At 41.9% G+C, this 12443-nt stretch overlaps 1 protein-coding gene across 1 annotated transcript in view; it reads right to left on the minus strand.

Moving 5' to 3' along the window:
- Positions 1-11758, minus strand: part of LOC138608783 (hippocalcin-like protein 1) — a 45160-nt gene extending 33402 nt beyond the window's left edge. The window contains exon 1 of the mRNA XM_069681353.1: positions 11338-11758. The gene's annotated coding sequence lies outside the window, so the exon portion shown is untranslated. The remainder of the gene's footprint in view (positions 1-11337) is intronic.
- Between the last annotated feature and the right edge of the window lie 685 nt (positions 11759-12443).

Here is a 12443-nt window from a genome sequence, read left to right on the forward strand (position 1 = left end):
TGCACTCTGCCTTGCTGAAGACCTCGCATGTCCATATTGCTCCAGCGTTAGATCTGACTGCTCAAAATACAGACTCTAGCTCTCCCGGTGCTCAAGCCCCGGTACTCGGACAGAATCTCAGTCCCGAACCCAGAAGACGCATTCAGCCTCCATCCGGCTCAGGCCGCAACGTGGGACTGACCAGCACGTCATCATCCAGAGAGAACGAACCGGCCGTGCGGCGCCGCTCCGAGGGAACCCGGGTACAAGCCCCGGCATCAGAAGCTCTGAACCACTCCAACCTGACGCTCTCCACACGCCTCATCAGCAACGCGGTTGACCCTCCTCACCCTCCGAGTAGGTCTAACTTTGGTTTTACTGTATATTGGGGTTGATGCTTTAGTCACAGATTTGTTAGGAAGGTTAGGATAAGGTTTTGGGCGATATACCTCCTAATATCTCAGCTGCTACACTTCACTCCTTTGAACAGGTTTCAATCCATCTTTCATCATATTCATCCTGTTATTAATCATTTCACGTTCATCACCATATTTAGTTATCTCATGTATGTTTAGTAGTATTAGTCAATAAATTCTTCATTTATAAAGTACTGATTCAAGTGTCTTTGTGTGTGTGAAGTACTAAGCCTCTGTACACCGCGAAACGAACTCAATTCTAAACTGTAGCAACCTTCAGATTATGAGACTGAATTAAACAATTAGGTAACTAATTATATGTTATATTTCCCTGTTTTGTCAAAATTGGGTGGTGCCCCGTTAAATACCTATGATAGGTTAAGTCTTTTAATTAACTTTAAAGTTAACTTCTCGTCAATATAGAGTGCAGGCATTCTATGACGAGTTTAATTAATTATTAAATAATTAATCGACCGATTTACGCTACACTAGTGAGTAGTTCACATGCAAAGATTTGTGGGATTGGGTTTTTGATTGGCTTTGTGATACTGTTTACAACCCCCCCCAAAGAAGTTCCCAAGAAGTAGAAATATGTCAGCAAATATAAGGGAGAAGAATGGCCGCAAGCCAACATGAATTAAAACAATGCAAAATAAAACATACTTTAGAAATCATGTGTCAAATGTAGATGTTTTATGTGGCAGTATTACAAACTGCATTCAAAGTCAATGTTTAAGCTCAAGGAAAGCTATTCCAGTGCATTTAATTGAGTGTTGGATTGTCTGCAGATTTCCACCACAGTGTTTTTCCATGTGCTACTGCTTTGTTTGGAAAGTCAAATATGTGACTACCTGCTCCATCACTAATATCCACCAGACCCCTCGCAAACTGCTTGTTTTCAACCATTCATTTGTCATAAAAAGTCAGAGCATGTGTCGCCAAACCACAGTCCTTTATCACCAACATGAGCTCTGCATATAATGAGTCCCCCTCCCCTGAAAACAGTAATTATTACATTACATTATTATATACAACAACCGCAGCTGTTGTATTACACCACCAACACTATTGAAGCAGATACATATCAAACCAGCGGCAAAACCACCAGCCCTCAATTTGCTGGCAGAAACTGTGGAAAAAACAGAGCCAACTAAGCAGTAACACACTGATGTTGTGAACATTTAGCCGTGAGAGCACAGGCTCACAAAACTATCAAGAGAAAGTCAGAAACCGTAACACTGCCTGGGCACTTCACAAAGATATTTTCAGCCACACCACCATGAAACAACGCTAAACAGCAGCCGCATTGGGAACAAGCTAACGTTAGCCTGACTGCAACACCAACGTAACACAGCGTCACAGTAACCGCAGACATCTTATAATGTGAAAATATTATTTGAAAGCAAATACAGCAGAAATTAAGCTGGGGTAATTACCTGTCAAGCAGAACTGTCTAACTCAGCATTGCTCCTTTCAGCTCTCTCCACCTCGGAAATGCCGCTCTAATGTTTACTCTCATTTCGTTTCTGTGTCAGTCCAACTCTTTCTTTTTAGCTTGCTTTTCCTCATTTCTCTTCTTCAGTTTAACGGTCTTTGTAGTATAAGCCGTAGTTGGCAATAGAGGGATGGGCAGTTTTTTCATTCCCGGTGATTGTTTTTAAGCCTTTGTGGACATAAACCGGCTGATGCTGCGCACACTAAAGAAATTGAGCTTGACCGCAGTGATTGACAGCAGCCTGAGAGACTGCTTGGCTCTGATTGGTTGTTGTTTATCGGGAGCGTTGGATTCGTACAAATGGCATTAGGAGCAGTAGGAGGAGCCAGAGGAACATGATTTTTTCGTACAGATTATCTCTCTCATGTACTAACGCATGTTTAAAGTGACAGTTTGAGCAAATGTGACAAAAAAATAGTTTTAATAATGTTACCTACTTCAGCTTTAATGACCATTAATTCAGCAGCTTTATGATGCAGCACCACTGACAATCGTCTACAAATACTGAAAAGTATTCAGAATCAGAATCAGAAATACTTTATTAATCACCGGGGGGAAATTCGGGCTTTACAGTTGAAACATAGAAAAATATATGGCATAATAGAAGTAAGAAAAAATGTCAAATATGTGCTTTTGATACTGTATACAATAAAATAAGAGATAAATGCAAGTGCATATGCATGTATTATTTGGAGTGTTGGCACAAGTCAATTCCTGATCAGAAGAAAGCTAAAAAGTATCTCCACAAACAAGAGCCTGTCTGTGTCAAATGAGAGAGAAGAAAAAAGGCATTCTAGCAGCTCACATTATAAGAGTATCATGCTGTGCCCTGAGAGGCAGACAGCGCATTTAATTGAAAAGACTCTACAGAATAATGCTGCTCTTTTGCTCACAGCTCCACAGAAAAAAAGGTTGCTATGTGATTGCACCAGCAGCTGGAGAAATGAGTCTGCAGTCATTACGGCTGCTTGTAAATGCATCCAAGCCAGCCGGCGCCAGATCGATTTTTCTATTTCTGATTGGCCCTCTGTTATTGCCCAGAGAGCCCTGCGAGAGGCTGGCGGGGGGGGGGGGGGTGATGCTGAGCTTAATTGATGCTGTCAGGGTATGAAACAGGTTATAATTTCTCACCCAGAACATTTTATCTGTCAGAATACTTCTCTACTCTCACATCATAAAAACAATTCGGGGGTGACATACACTACTCTGTAAAGAGACACAGCTGGTGGTTATTCATCTAGAAAATTCCTCACATTCTATTCGAGCACCAAGTAGATTAAAGCTTAAATACCCCTGTGGGGCAGTTTGGCTTATAGACAACACTGAATGATAGTAAATACAAATAGAATACAACGTTGACTAAATACGACAATTAACACAATGCATAATGCGCAAACAAGAACACAAAAAACACACAGGTGAATGCCCATGTAGTTATTGTCCCTTGTTGCAGAAATAATCAGAGAAAGCAGTGAAAGTAAAAATCCCTTTTCTAAATAAAATCAATGTTGGCATAAAATGATAGTCTGTCATCCAGGATGGCTAATAACTATCTGTGATGCTGGATGGCAGCTTTAATGATGACAAAAGGAGACACGTACAACATGAACAGATTCCCAGACCACTTGGCCGTGATCTGCTCCTTATGGTGCATGAATGGTGAATGATGATTACAACAAAGTCATCTGCATATTTGAGAACTTAACCATCTTAATAAGTCTGACAGTCGAATGTGTACGAGACAAATAAAAGTACTGAAAGAAATCAGGACTTGGGAGACACTGTGGAAGACTTCAGTGTATTAGACAGTTAAAGCATCTGTTCACTGTCAACAACTCTAGTAACCAACAGAACACATTAATAGCTATTTTAAAATGTGACAACAGACTAAGTGAAAGGATGTGGGGTTCAATACAATTCAGTAATTATGTTTTATTCTCTTCAAAAGGCCTCAAAACAACATTTAACAGCATTGTTAGCATCTTCAACCCCTCCCTCCCCCTCCTTGCCTCATAATCAGACTGAAGGGGGTCCGGGCTGCCTTGAGACTTGGATAAAATTGTATTTGTGATTTGCTAAAACATTTTCATTACAAGGGAAGTAAGTGCCACGTGGTGATAATAAGTTAATGTTAATCTGACTTCAGTCACTGTAGCAGCAAGTCTACAGGTACCTTCTGCTGTTCCAACGAAGCTCCAACGATATTCAAAGAGTCTGAAAGATATACTATAGGCTTCACATATCTGTATCTTATAAGCCTCTATGCTGTATCTCAGAGGGTTCATGATAAATGTAATGTGCAAAAAATCTTCAGATAGAAATTATTTTGCTAAATTCATTTTTTCTACATTCCACTCATAGATCTGATGCCTTCCCAGGCTGCACATGTGACCATTTCTCAGAACACTCTCCACTTTGTCAAAGTGATATTTTAGAATATATTGGACAGGGTTAAGCTAGGAATCAGAATATTTTCACAAAAAGTAATGTAACATGACACTGGTCACTGAGTTCTGAATATCTTTTAAAAATCAGTTTTTGCATTCAAAAAATCTCCAGACCACAACGTGGCATCTCTGTCTCTCTTCAGAGTCAGCTGGTAGAGCAGAACTAAGTGAACAGTACAATTTACAATGTCACAATTTCATTTAGCAGACGCTTTTGTCCAAAGCGACATACATCCTAGAGTTAATACAGCACAGCAAGGACCGAGACAGGAGGGAACAAAGTCAGTAAGTGCCAACAAACCGCTTCAAGTGCGACTGGACACAGGCGCCAACATGAATATCCTAATCAACATCAAAAATATCCCGAATATCATCATCATCAATGTCCTCATCATCATCAATATCATTAATTGCAGAGGTGTTCATGAAAGAGCTGGGTCTTTAGCTTTTTCTTAAAGGTGGAAAAGGACTCTGGAGTTTGGTAACTCATTCCACCACCCGGGGACTACAGAGGAGAAGAGTCTTGTTAGCGACTTAGGGCCCTGTTGTGATGGGAGTACCAGGCGCCTTTCATTGGCAGAGCGTAATGGGCGGGAAGGAGGGTAGACCTGGATGAGGACGTTCAGGTAGGCAGGAGCTGTTTTTTATTGCTGTTTTGTAAGCGAGCAACAGTAGTATGATCAGAGGTGCCTAGAGGAACTCATTAAGATCTGTAGGCAACCACTGATGGTGCCATTATAAAGGTCCAGGACCTCTTAAAGGGCATGTAATAGACTAAAAATAAGAAACTAAAACCAATCTTTGTAGGAATAGGGTTTTGGTTTCTTCCTATTATTACCAGGGGATTTTGAAGTAACCTCCCCTCGTCTGTGTTTAATGCGGCACATCTGCACAAGATGAGCTAGTATTTCACTCAAATGTACTAATATTATCCCCTGGATATTATGTGGTGTTGAGGGTCAGCATAACATCTGTTGCTTAACATTACTAATAATAGGCTACCACATAATAACTGTTGAGATATTAAGTGATAGAAAAATGTTCTCTATTGCATTCTGCCATCATCCAGCTCATCATCTTTTGAGTTATCTCTTCTGATGATTCGAGCATGCTCTTCCTGCTAATCAACCTCCATGCATGAGTGAGCCTCCCAAAATCCTGTCAGCACTTTTATTTGTACATTATCACATGACCAGATATGATAGGCTGATATGGTAGGTTATTTTGGGTCAAATTTTTACTTTACAAATTATGGGTCATGGCAGATTGGCGTGGGATTGAGATCACAAGAGGAGCAATTATTACAAATTACTAGAGATCCCATGGTATTACTGGTCCCATGCGGATAGGGCTTATGGGACTTATTCATAGATAAGCAAATGAAATCTGTGAAATGTAGTTGGGTTCAACTAAATAATAATAAAAATGATCGGGCCGATTTTGGGCCCAATTCCCCCCCTTCCGACAATCGTAAGCAAAGTCCAAAGATTATCTTGCCAGATGTTCCTGTGGTGTGAGGTATGTTAACAGTGATTTTATTTCCCCCGATCTGCTCAGAAGGCCGTTGTAGCCGTACCGATTTCAAATCGTAAATATAAAACACGTTCAATATTTACGATCCGTTATCCTGCTGTGTGGGGGGAACCCTGATGACAGCCGAGCACGCAGTCTGTGGATTGTCGCGTGGAACGAAACAATAGCCAATGGGGAAGCAAGCTGACTGAAGAAGGAAGCACAACAACCTCAGCCATGGCGACAAAAGCAAATGTGAAGCCTAAAGTGACATGTACAGCCCATGTTCACACCGTCTCCACCACTTCATCCACAGTTGGTTCTTTTTTCTTCCTGAATTTTCAGTAAAACGTCCAAAAACTATCATCGCCAATTCTTCCTGCCAGTCGTCCAAAATGTTTGTTTACTCTAAAGTTGCGTTTTTCCGCAAGAGTTTTACACATATGCGAGTTTCCACACAATATAGGAGCAAAACTGTTAAACCTCTGATTACATATCATGTGTGGGGTCGCTCACATTTGCAACATCTGTTAAGATTTGAAAAATCTTTTAGTGGGGGCAAGGCATTAGGAGGTGCTCTGCAAAGTGTGTCACCCTAGAAATGGCTGATGTTGCATTGTCCATGTGGATATAAACAACTGAGATAAATAAATGCAGAAAAGTTAACAGTTAATAACTCGATATCAAGGCTGCACACTGTTTCAACTACAAACCAACAACAGTGAGTGTTTAAATATAAGCACAAGCCACCTCCTTTTACGCAAGTATGATTCAATTTTAAGGGATGTAAAAACCTTTGATTTGAAGATGGAAGTTTGAGCAGTGCTCTCTGATCAGGATGCTAGTTATCTTGTAGTCCGACAGAGACTCTGCACTTGCTGTCAGCTTCTTCATCTCAAAGAGAGTAGGCACAACTGGCTACATCGTTTCTGAATCACTTCTGCCTCTCTTCCCCTCCACCTAACCCTACCTGTCCTGGTTTTGGTGGCTAATAGATGGTAATCGTTCAAATTCATGAGTAGTATAACAATGCCAGTGTGTAATGTGTAACTTTTTTGAGTCTACCAGGCTGTAGTAGTGAAGGCCAAACATGACTGTAAAACAAAGTCACGACACTCCATTAGAGTAAGATAACAATGGATCAGAGAACAGGACCAACAAGCCCTCCTTCTCAGGACAGGGAGTATTGAACAAATGGAATAAAGAAAGCTAAGTAGACATCAAACAAACAAGCTGCTGCAGGTCACCACAGGTGCAGCACCCCGACTACAACAAATATGTTTTGTTGAGAAGCTTAAGGAGGGATCTAAATCAAGGGAGAGTCAGTGGAGAGCCGCAAAAACATTACTTTATTTCAGCTACAGAACAGCTTCTCGGTCTAAAGGCATTAATTCGACTAAAAGTCCCTTCAGACTGAAACTGAAACTTCTCGAAGAGTCTTTTGAAAAGGCCAGAGAGTGACAGGATGTAGTAAGAGATGTACTGAGGGAAGATGAAAGGCTTATTAATGAGGGACAGGAAGAGATCTAATGATTGAGAGTGGAAGAATCAGGGAAAAATGATGTCAAGAAGCATAAAGGGATAAAAGAAATGTTCTTGCGGTCTGAGAGGGAAGTGATAGATAACAGACGAGAAGGACAGATAGAGGCAGAGAGGAAGAGGCCACTCTGAGATATGCTCACTAAAGGGTTCTCGGCAGAGTGAGCGGCGAGCGTGTGTTCTCCATTTGCACATTATCAGTTGAGAGCTGTTTTCCTTTTCATGCTAAAGAACACACACAGAGACACTCCCTCACACACTTTTTTTGCCCCTGTGCCTTCATTAGCCAAACCGCATGCTGAGCTCAGGGAGTAATTGGCTGCCCTTTCTGCCTCCTAATGGCAGGAGGAGAGGAAAGGAGAGGACAGGACAGGAGGGGAATGAGCAGAATTACTGTTGTTTATTAAAATCCTCCTCAAAACTTTTTTTTTTTCCTGACTTGCTCTCATGTGAGTTCTCTTCTCCTTCCTCATAAGCTGTTTATTGTTTTAACCCACTGCTCCTTTGTTGTGCTTGCCTGCTCCTACTTAATTTGTTTAATACTTCTATGAAAGGACTAAAGGAGGAATCCCTGACTAGCTCTGTCAGATTATTCCAAAGAAGTGTGTTTTGATGGATTCTCTGTTGAAGGCGACCTCCCTGACCACAGGGTTAGGAAAAATCATGTTTAAGCTTCATACCTGATTTTTTTAGTGTTCAGAACTTTTCCTAAAGTTGCTTTAAAAATGATTCTATATAAAATAAAATGTGTTCAAGATTAAACTAGAGTCTATAAGTTGCTGATGGGACTTTTCCGGATGTTTTTTTTAAGCATAACCCAGAGAGATACAAATTTAAGTCACTGTAAAAAATAACTGCAACAAATCCCCCCAAAAAAACAATTGCAACTCTCGGGCTAAATGATCAAACTTAACACTGGCTGCCCTCTTTGCTACATCCAGTGTCACAGTCAGATTGATGAGGTTACATCTGTGCTAGTTTTTGCTCCAAGACGTTGACCCCTAACAGGGCAGCTGCTCTACTGGCCTTATCACAGGTCTTATCGGACTGGATGTTGGATGGGCGGGTTACAGCCCCTCACAGTAGGATCAGGGCAGATTATAGGGCCAGCAGCATGCAAGGCAAACACAGACCTCATGTCAACCCAAGCAGGCCAGATCCCACGCTCCTACATTTGAAAGCACATGGCTTATAAAGAATGATGGTTCTTTCTTTCAGATCAGCTCATTAAGCTTTCTCTGATACTCAGTGTTTTAAGTTTAAGCACAGCCCAAGTCCTTCCTTCAGTTCATATGAAAACTGATAATCAATATTTTTGAAAGATTTGATATTCGACTTTCTTTATTTGATTTCACAGCCAGTTGTTGACTTCATCCAGATGTTGATACAACTTCTAAGGCCCTTCAATATAAATGGCACAGAATGCAAAACGTAAGATAAACATTATGATGTTCTGGATCTTAGCTTGAGGAAATATTCTCTAACTGGAACTGGAATTTCAATTAAATACCCATAAAACATCTAATATAACTCTTGTAAAAGATAAAAGCATTTCCTCCCCATTACTGTGTTATACCAACAGACCACAGAGCCATTTTACACTGGGCTTTTACATCCATCTCTTTGTTATTCTCTTAATGATTATGCTCACTTTTTTTCCATAAAGACCTTGGAGTTGTCCTCCGAGACAATTCCAATCGCCTTGCACATCCATCATGCTGCCTGAAGATGTACACACAGCAAGCCTCTATGGGGGAGAAGTTAACCCGACTCGAGGCCTAGAGCTCTCTCCAGCTCCACCACGGTCTCCCAGCATCAGGAACGTTCAAAGGTTTTCTTTGTCTCCCTGGAAGAGAGACAGAGCTCGAAGAGGCTGAGCCTGTGTGTTTCTATCCCATGATCCACCGCTGACCTGTGCTCACATGACAAGACAGGATCCTTAATTCAAAGTGACTTTTTGCCTGTGTACTTATGTATTCCTTGCATACATGCGGTCAGGAGCATCTCGTCGAGAATTTCTAGCAGAGTCACATGAGAGCAAGGTCGACTATATGAGCAACACTAGACTGTTACTGTTAAAGCCTGCAGTATAGAATACAGAAAGAAGTACATTGAACAAAGACGTGCGTGAAAGAGCCATAGAAGAGAGTGAAGAGTGATAATGAAACCACTTCCCTCTCTCTCTGCGCTGCAAATCACCTGCCTCTTGAAACACACCTTAACTACCACATCGATCATTTGCTAGGTGCTTAACGCCTCAGGGTTACAACCTTTGCTGGTGTGTAAATATACAACTTATGAGTGTGTGTGTGTGTGTGTGTGTGTGTGCAGGCAAGAGTGCTTATGAGCCTGAGAGACTGAGCTAGTAGTGCTTCAGCACACATTTATCTTCTTATGTAACAACTAGACTAGCATTAGCACATGCAGGCTAAACACTGCCTCTACCTAAAAAAACATCAGCAGCATTATTCTGCTCAGTTTTCAGCCTAAGTAAATTGAGTTGATCAGGACACAATTCGCAAATACAAATCAATTAGTCAGGGCCCAGCCTCCACCCTGCACCACATTCCCATTAACCCAGGGTCAGGCCCAATGACGGCCACATTATCAGATCTGTCATTATTCCTGTCACTATTAGCTGCCGTAAATAACGACTGCAGAATGACACAGTGCCTTTCTCCTGAGTGGATGATTTTCTGCACAGTATTTTACTTCTTGGTTCCCTAATGCCAGGTCTGACAGAAACCAGTTAAATCTGAAGGGATTATACTTAAGGCACGCAACAGCTGTGGTAAGAAAACGTAGAGGCGAATGCATCATGTAAGAGTAGAACTGCAGGGTCTGAATAAGGCATACACAGGAGGCCAGAGGTCAATTAATATTATATACCCCAATATGTTGTTTATTTAATCATCAGCTCTATTGTCAATTAGCAAATAAATCAGCTTTAGATGATACACACGGTGCCGAGCTAACAGCTGTGAAAGTGTGTGCGATAAATGAACCAACTACAAGCTGCATTAACCAAACTGTTTTATAGGATGACTGTTATCAACCTTTTACAAAGCATTGAGTGAGAATATAAGCCAACCTGAGACTCACCCATAGCGCACGGATTAGAGCCTAAGATAATTCAGTTGTTGCTTGGTGGCTAATCCTACTATTCTGTTGTTAGGAAATGCAACAGCAAAGATAGCATAAAGTACAATAAAGGACATTTTTTAATAATAACATCTATAAATATACTCCAGGTGGATTAAATGCACATCTTTAAAGCTTATATGGAATATTTATGTTTCCACATGAGAAAGACTGTTAAGTACTGTGACATAAGTCTTTACACACATTCTGTGCAGTCCAAACCAAAGAATTACAGCCTATGGCAATCAAGATGATGGCATAAAATCTCTTCAGTTTTTTCTTATAGGCTTCTTACAATGAGGATGAGAGTAACACCTCATGGATGTAAAACAGAGAAGGGACGCTGGAAGAGCACCGCCATGCGCATCCATCCTCGCCTGTGCCTCGTCCCGCGTTAAGATCATTCATAAAAAATGGCAGGCCGATACCGCTGAGAGAGGGAGATGAGATGTACTAAAAAGGTCTTCCGTCGCTTATTTCAGGGGTGAACACGCTTTAAGCAGTACGGAGATGTTTAACCTGAGTGAAATGTACAATAAAAGAAATATTTGTGCTAATACCATCATCTTAACTGCAGGGGCTGTGCGGGAATGTTTCCAGGTCACATACTGTGTGCTGTGCTTCACTCGGCGGTTATTGTCACCACACAGCCGGAGTACGCACTGCTCTCGCGGTAAACAAAAGCGTCTGCGTCGCCTTTCGGGAAGTCGATTTCTTTTATCACAACCGCATTAGCCCATAGAAACCTTAATATTTAGAAATATGCTAAACATCAGCGATGCATATGAATGTCGACCCACTTCCTTACCCGATAAATCCGCGGTGGTGTGTACCGAGGGGAGGAGGGTATCCCTGTTCCGGTTGAGCTGGGCCGGTGTGCAGGACGGCCGAGGAGAGATGCAGGGATGCTCGGCTCGCTCCGGACGCCTTCCTCCTGTGCTACTGATGAACAGCGGTGCGGGACCGATCTCTGTCTGCTTACCAGCCCACTTCTGCTCCTGCTTCTTACTGCACACACATCCAAACACACACACCGAACTAGCTGAGTGACTGACTAAGTGGCCCTTGGCTACAACAGCCGAGCCCTGTAAACCATGTTACCGTGCAGGCGAGAAGCAGCAGTGAGGGTGCTGCGGTGAGGGGCTGGTGTTGCTGCTGCTGCTGCTGCTGCTGCTTGCGTTTCCTCTCCTCCAGGGGCCGGGTCGGGACGGGATAGCAGTGGAGGACAGTGTGTTTAAGTCAAGAGCGCCGCTGGAGTGGATTTAAACTGGGGGATGGTTTCGTTGGGATTACGTGGTGGGGGTTTAATTAGACAGCGCAGCGCCTATTGGCACCGACCTTGCGCACAACCCTCCTCCAACTTTCCTCCCCTCTCTTACGCTCTCTCTCTCTCTCTCTCTCTATGTATCTCTCTCTCCCTTTTTCTCTCTCTACCAGTAAATGACTAGATAGGTGTGTGTTTGTGCGTGTGTCACAACATAGAATGATGGCGCACCATGCTGTGTTTATAATATTAGTTCACTGCACCACATGAAGATGATAATTGCATAGAGATCACAAACTCGCAATAGGTCTATAAATATCAATATAATGTTATATGGATCATGTTGACAAGATATAAAATCACTCAGGGAAAAAAGGAAAGGAGAACAAAATAGGAAAATTTAGGAATTATCCGCCTTGGCTTTCTAACCCCCCGGAGTGTCAGCTGTAACTTGGGGTAGCTAGCCAGTTTTAACATGACTTCATACATGCTATTTTACCATAAAGACGTAATCAATTAATTAAAGGTATTTTTGGACACCAAGTTGTATTAAATATGTGCCAGTAGTGACATGGATGCAAAGCCTTTAGCTTGTCACAGCCTGTCGCAGGCGTTGTGATACTGGATTGATCAAGAGAGGAAATAGAATG

The sequence above is a fragment of the Semicossyphus pulcher genome, unplaced genomic scaffold (assembly GCF_022749685.1).
Source record: "Semicossyphus pulcher isolate SPU_LCO1_2020_fin unplaced genomic scaffold, fSemPul1.0.p SCAF_5, whole genome shotgun sequence".
NCBI classification, from domain to species: Eukaryota; Metazoa; Chordata; class Actinopteri; order Labriformes; family Labridae; genus Semicossyphus; species Semicossyphus pulcher.